Source organism: Accipiter gentilis, chromosome 24 (assembly GCF_929443795.1).
Source record: "Accipiter gentilis chromosome 24, bAccGen1.1, whole genome shotgun sequence".
NCBI lineage: Eukaryota > Metazoa > Chordata > Aves > Accipitriformes > Accipitridae > Astur > Astur gentilis.
In genome coordinates, this window is record NC_064903.1 from 21,239,118 (window position 1) to 21,250,169 (window position 11,052).

The window sequence follows — 11,052 nt, forward strand, 5'->3', positions numbered from 1 at the left end:
ATTGCTATTATTCATAATTCTGAAATAGAAGCAAATGTATAATAGTAGTTGAGGAACTGTTTGTCTTTATTACCCTAAATCTGGACACTGCTTTTGGTCCACAAGAAAGGACTTACGTTCCATATTAGGAAATAAATGTGTCATTTTTGCCATGTGTGCTTAAATGTACTAACTCATTTGCAGTCCATTTTAGATTTTAAAATGCACAAAGAGAACAGAATTACACAGAATTTTTATTAGGGTTCCATTATGAGTAATTACCTCTGAGACCATAGCCTACAGCTAAATTCTGCAACCAAATATTAGTCTTTTTAAACACGTTATTTTTACTGTTCTGAGGCTACTCAAATACGTCTGTCTCCCAATTAAACTGTTACTTCACTCTCGATCATACCTCATCTGGATGTCACCTGATTATATTATGAAACCAAAATGAATGACAGTATTAGCTGTGATCACAGCAGAAGATTAAAAGTTTTTATGTAGTTTGGTGAAGACTTTGTAAATATGGTAGTTTGATCCCTGCATGTGTTCACAAATAGCCAGTGGCACTTCCTATAGGCATGCTCATCATTTAGCTGTCAAGCAATGTTACTTGAAGTTTACAAACATCAATTGCTTAGTATTAGATAAAATACTTTCACTGTATGAATTACATTCTGTTGTAACTGGTACTGTGTCATTCATAAAGTAAATGTAATATCTGGAGCAATTACAGAAACAGCCATGATTGAAGGTACAGTTAGAATCTACATCCTTGAAGATATTCAAAACTCAGCTAGACATGGCTCTGAAAAACATGGTCTAACTTTGGATCTAACTGAAATTGTACCTGCTTTAAGTGAGAACAGGACCCTTTCAACCGAAAGCATTCTCCCATTGCAAGTAAATAAAACCAAAAGAATTCCCTTTAAGTTGGTGGACAGGTGCCAATGTCCACAAAAATGTTGTTTACTTAAATGCAAAGTTATTTTTAACTACTGTCTTCCACACTGCCCAGCCGCTAAATATCACTAATGACCTAAATTACTTCTAGAGTTATTTCAAAGGTCTTTTAGATCTCTGGATGTTAAAAATGGTTGAGACACTTACTGTTGCCTTAGAAAAGTAATTTGTTTAGTGTAAAATTAAAAAGAAATTATTCCATGTGAATCTAGGTCAAAAAAACTTATTTGACTCCAACATCATTTACAACCTCAATAGGATGCCTAAAAAGACATGCTGTCACCAAATGAAACTGAGATACACTGTTATTTTTACTTTTACATTGATCTGTACTATTAGTCTGTAGCAACTTGACAGTTTCAAATGGCATTTCTAAAGGCTGCTGCTTTTAATTACTCGTTATTTGAGTGAGAATGCTAGACCAAGATGGTTTAGTCAAAAAAAAAAAAAGAAAAAAGAAAAAAAGAAAAAAACCCAAATTTGCTGCAGCCATTTCCTGATTATTGCTGTGCTTATAATTTTTCATGTCTGGTTTATCATACACCAATTACATTTTCTTATGATGATTAAATTCATTTTTAAAATAAGTAGTTTCAAAATACTAACCTATTTTATTATTAATTAATTATGAATGTCTGGACAGATATGTAGTCAAGATCTTAACTCCCTCATGTAAGTCATGATTTATTTTTCTTTGCAAATATTGAGAAGCCAGCTTTAAGATGTCATCTGGTTTCTTTTCTGTCTTTTATCCAGTCACAACAAAATAATTCATAGTTATATAACATCACATTATTCAACTATGTGAAATGTACATCTGCTTAGGATTACAAAAGAGCAACTGCTTTGAGTAGTTACATTGAGTTAATTTATCATTTTCTATAAACTGTTGTTATACTTGAATGAGTAGGTGCTTGGCCAATTACTTTTATAACTTAGAATCTCCTATGTCCAGAGCTGCCAGATACTGCTGCAGTTTGTTGTGTGTCTCAATTAATTCATAAACTTTACAATAACCGTAAGACACATATATGTATTTGACACAGGGCCAAATGCTGTCTTCTGCTTGTAGTAGTCATAAGGCCCTCACCAACCAGCTGGAAATTCAGTGTGACCCTTCCATTCCACTCACTAACAGGGAAATTGGGTGTCCATCAGAATGACAAAATATAATGTTCCAATGAAGTCACCAAGTCGAATGACAGGATCTTGCTTACCTTTTTTTTTTTTTTTTTTTTTTTTTTTTAACGGCATGATTGCAAGAGCCTCAGTATAAACTAATATTGACTATTAGATTCTTATCACGGTGATTGCTTCTGCAAATTGCAATTTGAGGATAAAACCCTTAACCTTTCATAATTCAGAAATAATTTCAAAATCCTGAGAGAAAATGATAAAGTAATTTTATATGCTTGGCGGTGGGGAGCAGGAAGAATCTCCAAATTACGTTCATCCCATACAAAAGTCAAGATACGGTAAGCATCAGTGTTTGGACACCAGATGCCTCTGAAAGCTAGAGGCTGGTTTTCATAGTCAATTTGGCTAAAAAAAAAAAGAAAAAAGAAAGAAAAAGCCTCCTGCCTTTGATCACAGTGCAGTCAGGCAACAAAATGTAAGGAGGCTGCGATATCTTGTTTTAATTTATGGCTTTTAAGTTTAATGGTTTTGTGAACGTGTATTTAGCATTTTGCTGGAATATAAAGTGTTCCAATATCTTTTCTTGCATATTTGACCTTTGGGCTAACAATGAACCAGTGCTGAATCATGAACTCACTGACTTTATCTGACAGGTCTGACTTATTTTCTCCTTCAATATTCTTTTCTTCTGGTTGTTACAAATTGCTGCATGTCCTGGGAATGTCTGGCTTCCTGGCGTTTAGATTTTAATCAGTCCCTTCTCCCTTTTCCTGACAGCACTGTTAAGGGAAGACATTCTTCTACCTCTGTGTTAATGCTGCCCTTTTTAAGTGTTCTTTGTTTACTGAATGGGGAAAAAAAATGATCTGTGTTTTTATTTGAGCTGACACTTCAATATGTGTTACTGCTTATACACTCATACTGTTAGATCTGCATTGTCACCAACAGGCCGGTGCTCTTTGGCTTGAAGATTAATTTGTAAATTGATACACACAAAAACTTGCAATTTCCTCCTGTTTTGGGAAGATCATAGAATATATAGATACATTTTCATGCTCTGTAATAGAATTTTTGATGCTTTATCTCTTGAAGTATTTTAAGAGATTTTACTTGCTAAAAATTAATCTTACTCTTTATCATATCCAAGGAACAAGGCCTTTCTTTAAGCACAACGCAATCAAAACACCCTGTGCTGAAGAGTTTATGACGCGAATCATATAAAACTTTATTATTTACTAAGGATATCAGCTATTTATTTTAACTTTTAAATTTAAGAAATCTACAGTTCATAGAAATCCAAATTTGTAAAAAGTAATTTTTTAAAAATCCACCCATTTACCCATATTTTCATAGTATTCTACTCAAGTTCAGCCTTTGCTTGCTATTTTTGATAGTTAAAATTATTTGGTGAAATAGATAGTATGCAAGTATATTTCCTGCAATTAATTTCTGATTCTACAATAATTAAGACAGTTGAGGAAGGCGGAGGAAATGGACTTCATTACAAAAGCCTTTCTTCACAGCACATTTCTTGGTAAGGAACGTTTTCACGCGCTGAGGGATATACAATTGTAACAACTACTATTATTTGAGTCGCTTTTATACATGCATAATGTACTCATGTTCTATTTTATGTGATATAAAACTCAAATGTTAACTGGAGACTGTGGAGCGTGGGGAAAGCTCGTGTCAATTATCCCCTAATCAGCAAGCATTGTAGTACACTCCAGCACGCACAGAGCACAGCGTAATGTATTCTGCTGCGTGAACAGAGTCCAAGTAGCTGTGTTTATTTGCAGAGTGCTATAGCTGCATCAACTTTCGCTCCACAATTAGGGCTTTATTTTTCTAATTCCACCACATAATTGACAGTAAAAGGTACTAGGAATTAGTAATGTATTATAGGAAATGAAGAAAAAGAAGCGCAAGCCAGTATTTCTACAGTAGTTTTTTAAACTCAGAAGAAACTTTAACAGTGGATTCTACTCATAGGCAGAATCCCTGTGCATACAAATGCAAATATTATAAAATGTGGAGCAAAAGCATGTTTTAGTCAGGAAGTCAACTGCTTGATAATTGGAACAGTCACTGACTGAACATCAGGGAAAATACATTGTGGGGAAAAAAGCGTGCCTGTTTATTGTAATTTTTCAAAGGCATCATACAAAAGATAGCTATAGGTACAAGAAAATTCCATATCCAGCAGAAATGGCTGTTACTACCTCTAGCAAAACTGTGGTTCAGCATGGACTTTTATGTCTACTTTAGAAAGGTGGGATTTTTTTTCTCCAAGCTTATGGTTTCTGAGGGGCATTGATTCTGTATGGTTACACAGACAACACTGAAAACATGATCAGAGAATAACGTATGATCCAGTGCTTCGGTGTCTGAGATTCCCGACTTTCCCCATTTACTTCATTTAGGGATTCCACAGTCTTGGACTTCAGCTTAAATTTACAGCTGAGGCTGGGTTCTTTGTTTTCTCCAACCTTGTTGCAACAATCTGCAGCTGTCTCTCTTTGCTAAATCTCCCAGAAAGGGCTGTTAAAAGGATTATGGTGCATAGTCCCTGTGCTGTGCTTCAAGGCTTTATCACTGGTTCCCAATAAAGACAAAAGAAGGATAGGCAAGGGGAACATCTGAAAAGGGATTGCTGTTGTGTGTTTTAGTGCTGGAAAAGAAGAGTGGGAAGAAAAGGCAGTGCTAGAATCGAAGAATAAGGTCCAGAATTCCCAGAGATTACTTTCTTGTTTGATTTTAATTTGTGAATTCTTTCTGATTTTGTAGTTCTTATGCAATTGCCAGAGGTGTTTTTTGAAAGTTCAACAATTTTAAATTGTCTGCAGTTCTAACTGTCTATATAGAGAATCACTGTGTATTCAGGGAGAAACCGTAATACCTCGGAACGCAGTATAATGATTTCTTCATAGTACTTCCTAAAGATAACTAGTTTCAGATTTAAGCGAATTAGAAATTATCTTCTGAGTTGCCTGCTGAATGTGAAATAGGCTGACCTTAAGCATTTTGTGTCACTAAAATCACCGTGATTACAGCTCTTGTTAACTGACTGCATGTTTGGTTAAATTAGTTATTTGTTAAATTTGACTGAAATTAACGTCAAACTCTGACACATTCAGTGTAAGAGGAAAGCTGACTCCCAGGAAGGTGCTCACATGCCAACTGCATCTCGTATACAAGTTCTGCATATAAAGTTTAAGCTTTGATCCACTGTTCAATGCAGCTTCATGAATTTATGATCACTGTGGAGCTGATCTGAATTTGTTAGAAGTAAATGTGAATGACCAGATGATCTAGTATGAGTACGTGATCATCTCAATTCACTGAACTATCATTTCGAGTTCAGTGGACTTGCAGGTAGATCCCAAAGAGCTTCTACTGCTTGTCATGGTGCCAATAGCGCTGATATTACAGCGGTTGTTACACAGTTGTGCAAAAGGAGTTTTAAGTTATTTAAAAGAATTTTTATATGGGCTTTTTGCCTCAGAATGCTGAAGGAGAAAGCAGGGAAATCCTGTCCTCTATGCAATATTGCAAGATAATTAGATATGATAAAGGAAAACAGAGAAACACTCATTTACAAGAAAATATTCAGAGGAAGCAGTAGGTGCGGAGGCATGAGGAATGGAACAGGATCAGTAATGTGGGTAGGCATTTGAGATTGTGACTATTCAAGATTATTGAAAATTATGATATCAGTTTTCTGCTACTAAAGGTAGCCAGGATTGTTGCCATGCAGCATTCTAGCAGAAATTGTCTGAAATAAGCCATTCTTTGTTTAGCGCTTGCTAATAAAATACACATTTAAGTAATTAGAGAATACTCTGTCTCAAGGAAAAATCTAAATAGGCATCAGATATCAGTTAAATTTGTTGAGGGAAAGGTGAGAGGTGATATATTCAGAGGCGATTGTAAATATTTCATTTTGTAGCTATTCCTATTGCTAGAATTTCAGAAAACTTAGAGCTTGTTATCGGAAAAACATGTACTGAACTGAAGGGTTTGTATACGTGGTAAATGTGTACATCAGAGAACTTACTACACTGAAATAAAGCTTGATTCCAGTGTATAATTGTCACTTGAAACCCTGTGTAAATCTGCACGTGGAAGCAAGATATACACTGACCAGGAAATTAAAAGTATCCTCTTTTAAATATGGTTGTTATCTTCAAGCGAGAGTGAGTTATGGATGGTATAACCAGGGGATTTCAACTAAAGCCTGAAGTCACTGTATAAGCTAAAGCACATTATAGTTCTTCACGGACTAAGGGCAAGCAGCAATCCCCACAAGAGTGCTTTCAAAGAACAGCAACATCCATTACTTTATAGCAGTCTCGCTTCCATAAAAACAGATTTATAAAGTGAAATGTCATTTCCTTATATAATTCTTTTAAAATATATTTTAAAACAGCCCTCTCCTAACAAGACATGCTTTCAGCGTAATTAACAAGTAACCTTATTTAGCACCTAACTATTGCAGACTTGCTGTATTAAATCCAGTTTATGATACGTGCTTTTCTGAAAACGAAAGTGGAAATGTACAGGTTGTATAACCGTCGAAACATAGGGCTTAGAGAAATCTCAGGGATCATTTATGCCTAAACTCTTAGTGTACCATGTAGACCTTGATATTTGCCCAGGCTTTTTTCAAAACCTCTGGCAGATTACGCTGCAGCTGACCTGTACATAGATCCTTTAGAACAGAGAGAGCTGTATCTGAAAGCATCTCAAAATGACTGGGTGGATACATTTCTGGAGGGAGTCTTTGTTACAATGTTTAAAAACAATTGCTCTTTTCCATCTGAGTCATATATTAAGCAAAGCATGTTAAAACTATTAAATCAGGCATTTACTAAAAAGCTCTCAGAATTAGTTTAAAAATTGAGTAATTAGACCCATGCTGCGATGACATTACTTTTCTGATATTACTTCCAACTGAAGCCCAGTTTCACTGCAGTACTTTCATTAGTTGCTCTATGTAAATTAACTGGGAAAGAATGCCGTATGTTTTCAATTATATTTTAATGGAAAAGAACAAGTTATTTTCTTTTAGACTGTAAGAGTTAGTGGTAGAATATGTAGTATGCATAAAATTGGCTTTGCAATCATTTTCATTTGCAGAAGATTGGTTTGCAATAATTTATCTTTGTGAAGGGCTTATAATCAACTAGAACTTATATTTACATAAGATTAGAGTTATTTTTAAAAATACCTGTAATACAAAGTACAGCATAGCACCTTTTGATGAGGACTATTAGCTAGATTCTGTGACCTGAATGGGAGTTGGAAAAAGCTTCTAATGAGAAAGGTACTATAAAAACAAATTAAGTGATGCCCATGACTGACAGCAGCTAAAAGAGCTTCCTTCTTAAATATGTCTACTTTGGCACCATGTGAAGTACTGAAAGGAGTAACAGTTAAATTGTCCTAATGTTCAAATTAAAGAAATCTCAACTCCTGAAGTATGCTAATGAAAAATAGCTAAATACCAGAAATACTTATGACTGTTTAGCTGTAGAAAGAGGTTTAAATAAGAAAAGGAAATTATAATGCAGATCAGAAATAGAGATTAGTTTCTCTGAATTTTGTTTTATTTATTTATAAGCATTAAACGCTTGGTTTTGTGGATTTTCTTTATTAGATTGCGGAGTTTTCCATTTTTAATGTGATTTACTCTGTGTGAATATATAAAACTTCAAATCATTCATTCTAGAGCTTTTCATGCAATATATATAAATTTATAGATGTTCTCTGTGAAAACTGCAACTTTGTGGCCAGCTCATGTAGACCTCCATGATACATCCTGAATTTCTCAGATGCAAGAAATTATCACTAAAACATGTTACTGCAAAATAAAGTATTTTCATTTAGTTGAGATTTCAGCTACCTTACTGTTCAAACTATAAGGGTAGGTCAACATGCATCATCTTCTAAATTCATTCTCTCTTTATACAGTAACTGGGTCCCATGAGAGAAACTAATGTAACAACAAGGCTTAATTTAGAATAATACACTTCAACTATAAAAATGTGAAAATACCAGAAATCCTAAACAACTCTGTCCTCTGGCTCCTTGCAGTCTTCTACTGGGCTCAAGCATGGTGGCTGCTGACTCGATGTAGCGTCATCATTGCTCCAGTCCTTTCCTGTACCCATAGTACGTCTGCAGTTCAGGAGCTAGATGAGACTTGGCATTAGACAACCACTGAAACCCAGTTCATACCCAGCCTATATCTACATTAATTTTGAGAGGCCTCCAACACTTCATAATGATTTCCTGAAATTTGCTGCCGGTTCTGGAATGTACAAGATTCCTACAGGTAGGAGGCTGGCTGGTGGGTCTATGAAATACGACAGCATTGCATGCAGGTGCTTTTTTCCATCCTGCAGCTGCAGGTTGCACGAGCACAGACACGTTCTTGCTTGCTGACACAATAAACACAAGGGCCAGTGAATCAGACTGAAGTGCACCACGTGGGGGTGACTCCTGGCTGCTTGCCCTAGCTCCCTGCTACTCAAGAAAAGGATACTCTGTTCTGATCTGGTTTTCCTGCTCATGTTTTATGATGGAGTCCTACGTGACCATGTGCATCATGGCAGTGACTCTGGACCTGCATTTTTATTCCGGTTACTAGTCCTGATTAGCACCCTACAGCTGCACAAATGGTACTCTGGCCAATGGCTCCAAATTTCGAGGCTAGCACCTAAAGTCGTGCTGGTTATGTTTAAGCTTGTTAGAAGTATGATACTATGGGATAAAATGGGCGTCAGAAACCAAGTACCTTCTTTCAAAAAACAAACAAAAACTATTCAGTAAGCAGGTTTTAATTATTTTGCAGCTTTTACACCATCCTGAATTGCATTTTCGTTCTGATCAAGCAGAAATGGATGGAGTTTTGGTGATGATCCAGACTGCAGATGTAGTCAAAGGCCATCTCTGACTTGCTTCATGGAGGCAGTTAGCTTAACCAGATTGTGTGGTGAATTATTTTACCGAAATTGCAGTGGCTTGATTCCCAGATGGAAATGATCCCCCTTCTGTTCCAAGAACTGTCTGTCTAGTCCCAAAGATTAGTCATTTCTGCACCCTCATGGTCTGTTCTGATGAGTCAAAGATCCACAAAGGTTTGTGCCGCCTCCTCTTCTTCCTTTCTGATAGCATACACCAGTTACCTCCTGGGTCTTAATTGAAGATAATTCTTATTTTCTTTCCAGGCTTTAGCGTCAAGGATTCAGTAAAATGTATAATTATGCCCTAAATAAACATTTAATGAATGTAAACCATATTCAAGATTGAAATGGAAACTCAAGTAAAAACTCGAATAGCATTTTAATAATCAATTTTATTCTGATTAAGAAAAAGGATGATGGACTATCTATTCCACTGAGAATAACCAGTTCTCCTAATTGCCTTTTGTCTCATTAGGAGTTGTTCTTTGTTGCTTTAGTGGTTTCAAATGTACATATTGCTTTTAACACAACACTCTCTATATATTCACTGTATTATTTTATATACTTTATATGTAGTATAACATTCAGTTGTGTATTAGAAAGAGTTCACCGGATAACTGAGGGGCACTAGCTTCATGCTACCTTCCAATAGTTATCACCCCTTGTTTCTCTATTCCTCTACATTAGCAATTTTTGTAATCCTTTCCGGTGGGTAGCTTCAAAAGATTAGAAGTGTTTTTTCACTCTAAAGTAGTCAAATGGAAATATTGCCATTTAAAATGAATTGTGCGTTCTCTGTCCAGAAACGTTCAAGTTGTACCACTTGAATTAATGGTGAAAAGTGGTTTCTGTGGTTATCCTATGACTAAGAAAAGAAAAAAAGGGAGAAAGAAAATTGCAGCAGTTACGCACTCAGGAGGAGAGGATCATTGGAATATGCAGGGAGATGTAGCCACCTTTTACTTTACTGCAGCCCTTGTGTCAAAACATTAAGGGTTAATAAACGATCAGCATTTAAGTAAAATTGACAGATTATGCACTTTTGTTGGCACTCATACAGATGCTACAGAGCACGCAGATTGACCTGGGAAAAGAGCATCATCCAGTGTGGCAGGGGGGAAAGAGCATCCCCGCAAAACTAAATGGGAATGGCAGAGTTTAATAGCTGCAGCATCAGAAAAGACAAAGATGATATTTTTTCAACTTGGAGAAATATTAGATGTCAAAATAGAAGTATGAGATCGGTAATTTACTGAAGATAGGTATCGTTGTTTTAAGAGTAAAATAGCAAGGCTTACTTGCTCAAAATATAACCAGGCAAAAGCTTCTGATTTCAGGACAAGAAGAAATAAATCCAGGTACTACAGAGCTTTTAAACTGAAGAAGAGACTGACAAAAAACGTTTCATTTTTGAAATCTTTTTGATAACTTCAGTGGTTTGGGACTTACTTGGGAAGGTCTTATAACTAACAAATATTCACACCGGTTCATTTTGGGAGACATGTTTCTATGATGAAGAACTATCCCAGATAAAGAAGGAAGAAAAAAAAAAAAGAAAAGAAAAGAAAAGGTATTTTTTCCAGTGACAAAGTACCAAAAATGAAATATAGATGTGTGTGCATGTGTTAACACACACAGACACACGCATCCCAATTAAAAATATTTTTTTTAGTATTTCTGTTACACAGCAGATGTAGCTACTGGAGGAAAAAAACCAAACATTACTCTGTTACAAGGACTTGTATTTTGCAAAAGTACATGTGGTTAGTAGTAAGATGCTGTTTTTAAATTAGCCTCTCTAGCATAGCTTTATCAGAGAAACAAAAGCAGGTTTGGGCTTCTCCTCACTACCCCACTAGCTTCTGCTCCTGTATTTTTGGGCTTCTGTGCGTCCACCCCCCGCAACGTGGGCTGTAGTTCACGCCACTTGATGCGCCCAGTGTCAAACTCTGCTCTTCCCAGCACCCGGTTCCCTCCCCACCTTCCCACCGGAACGGCCGTC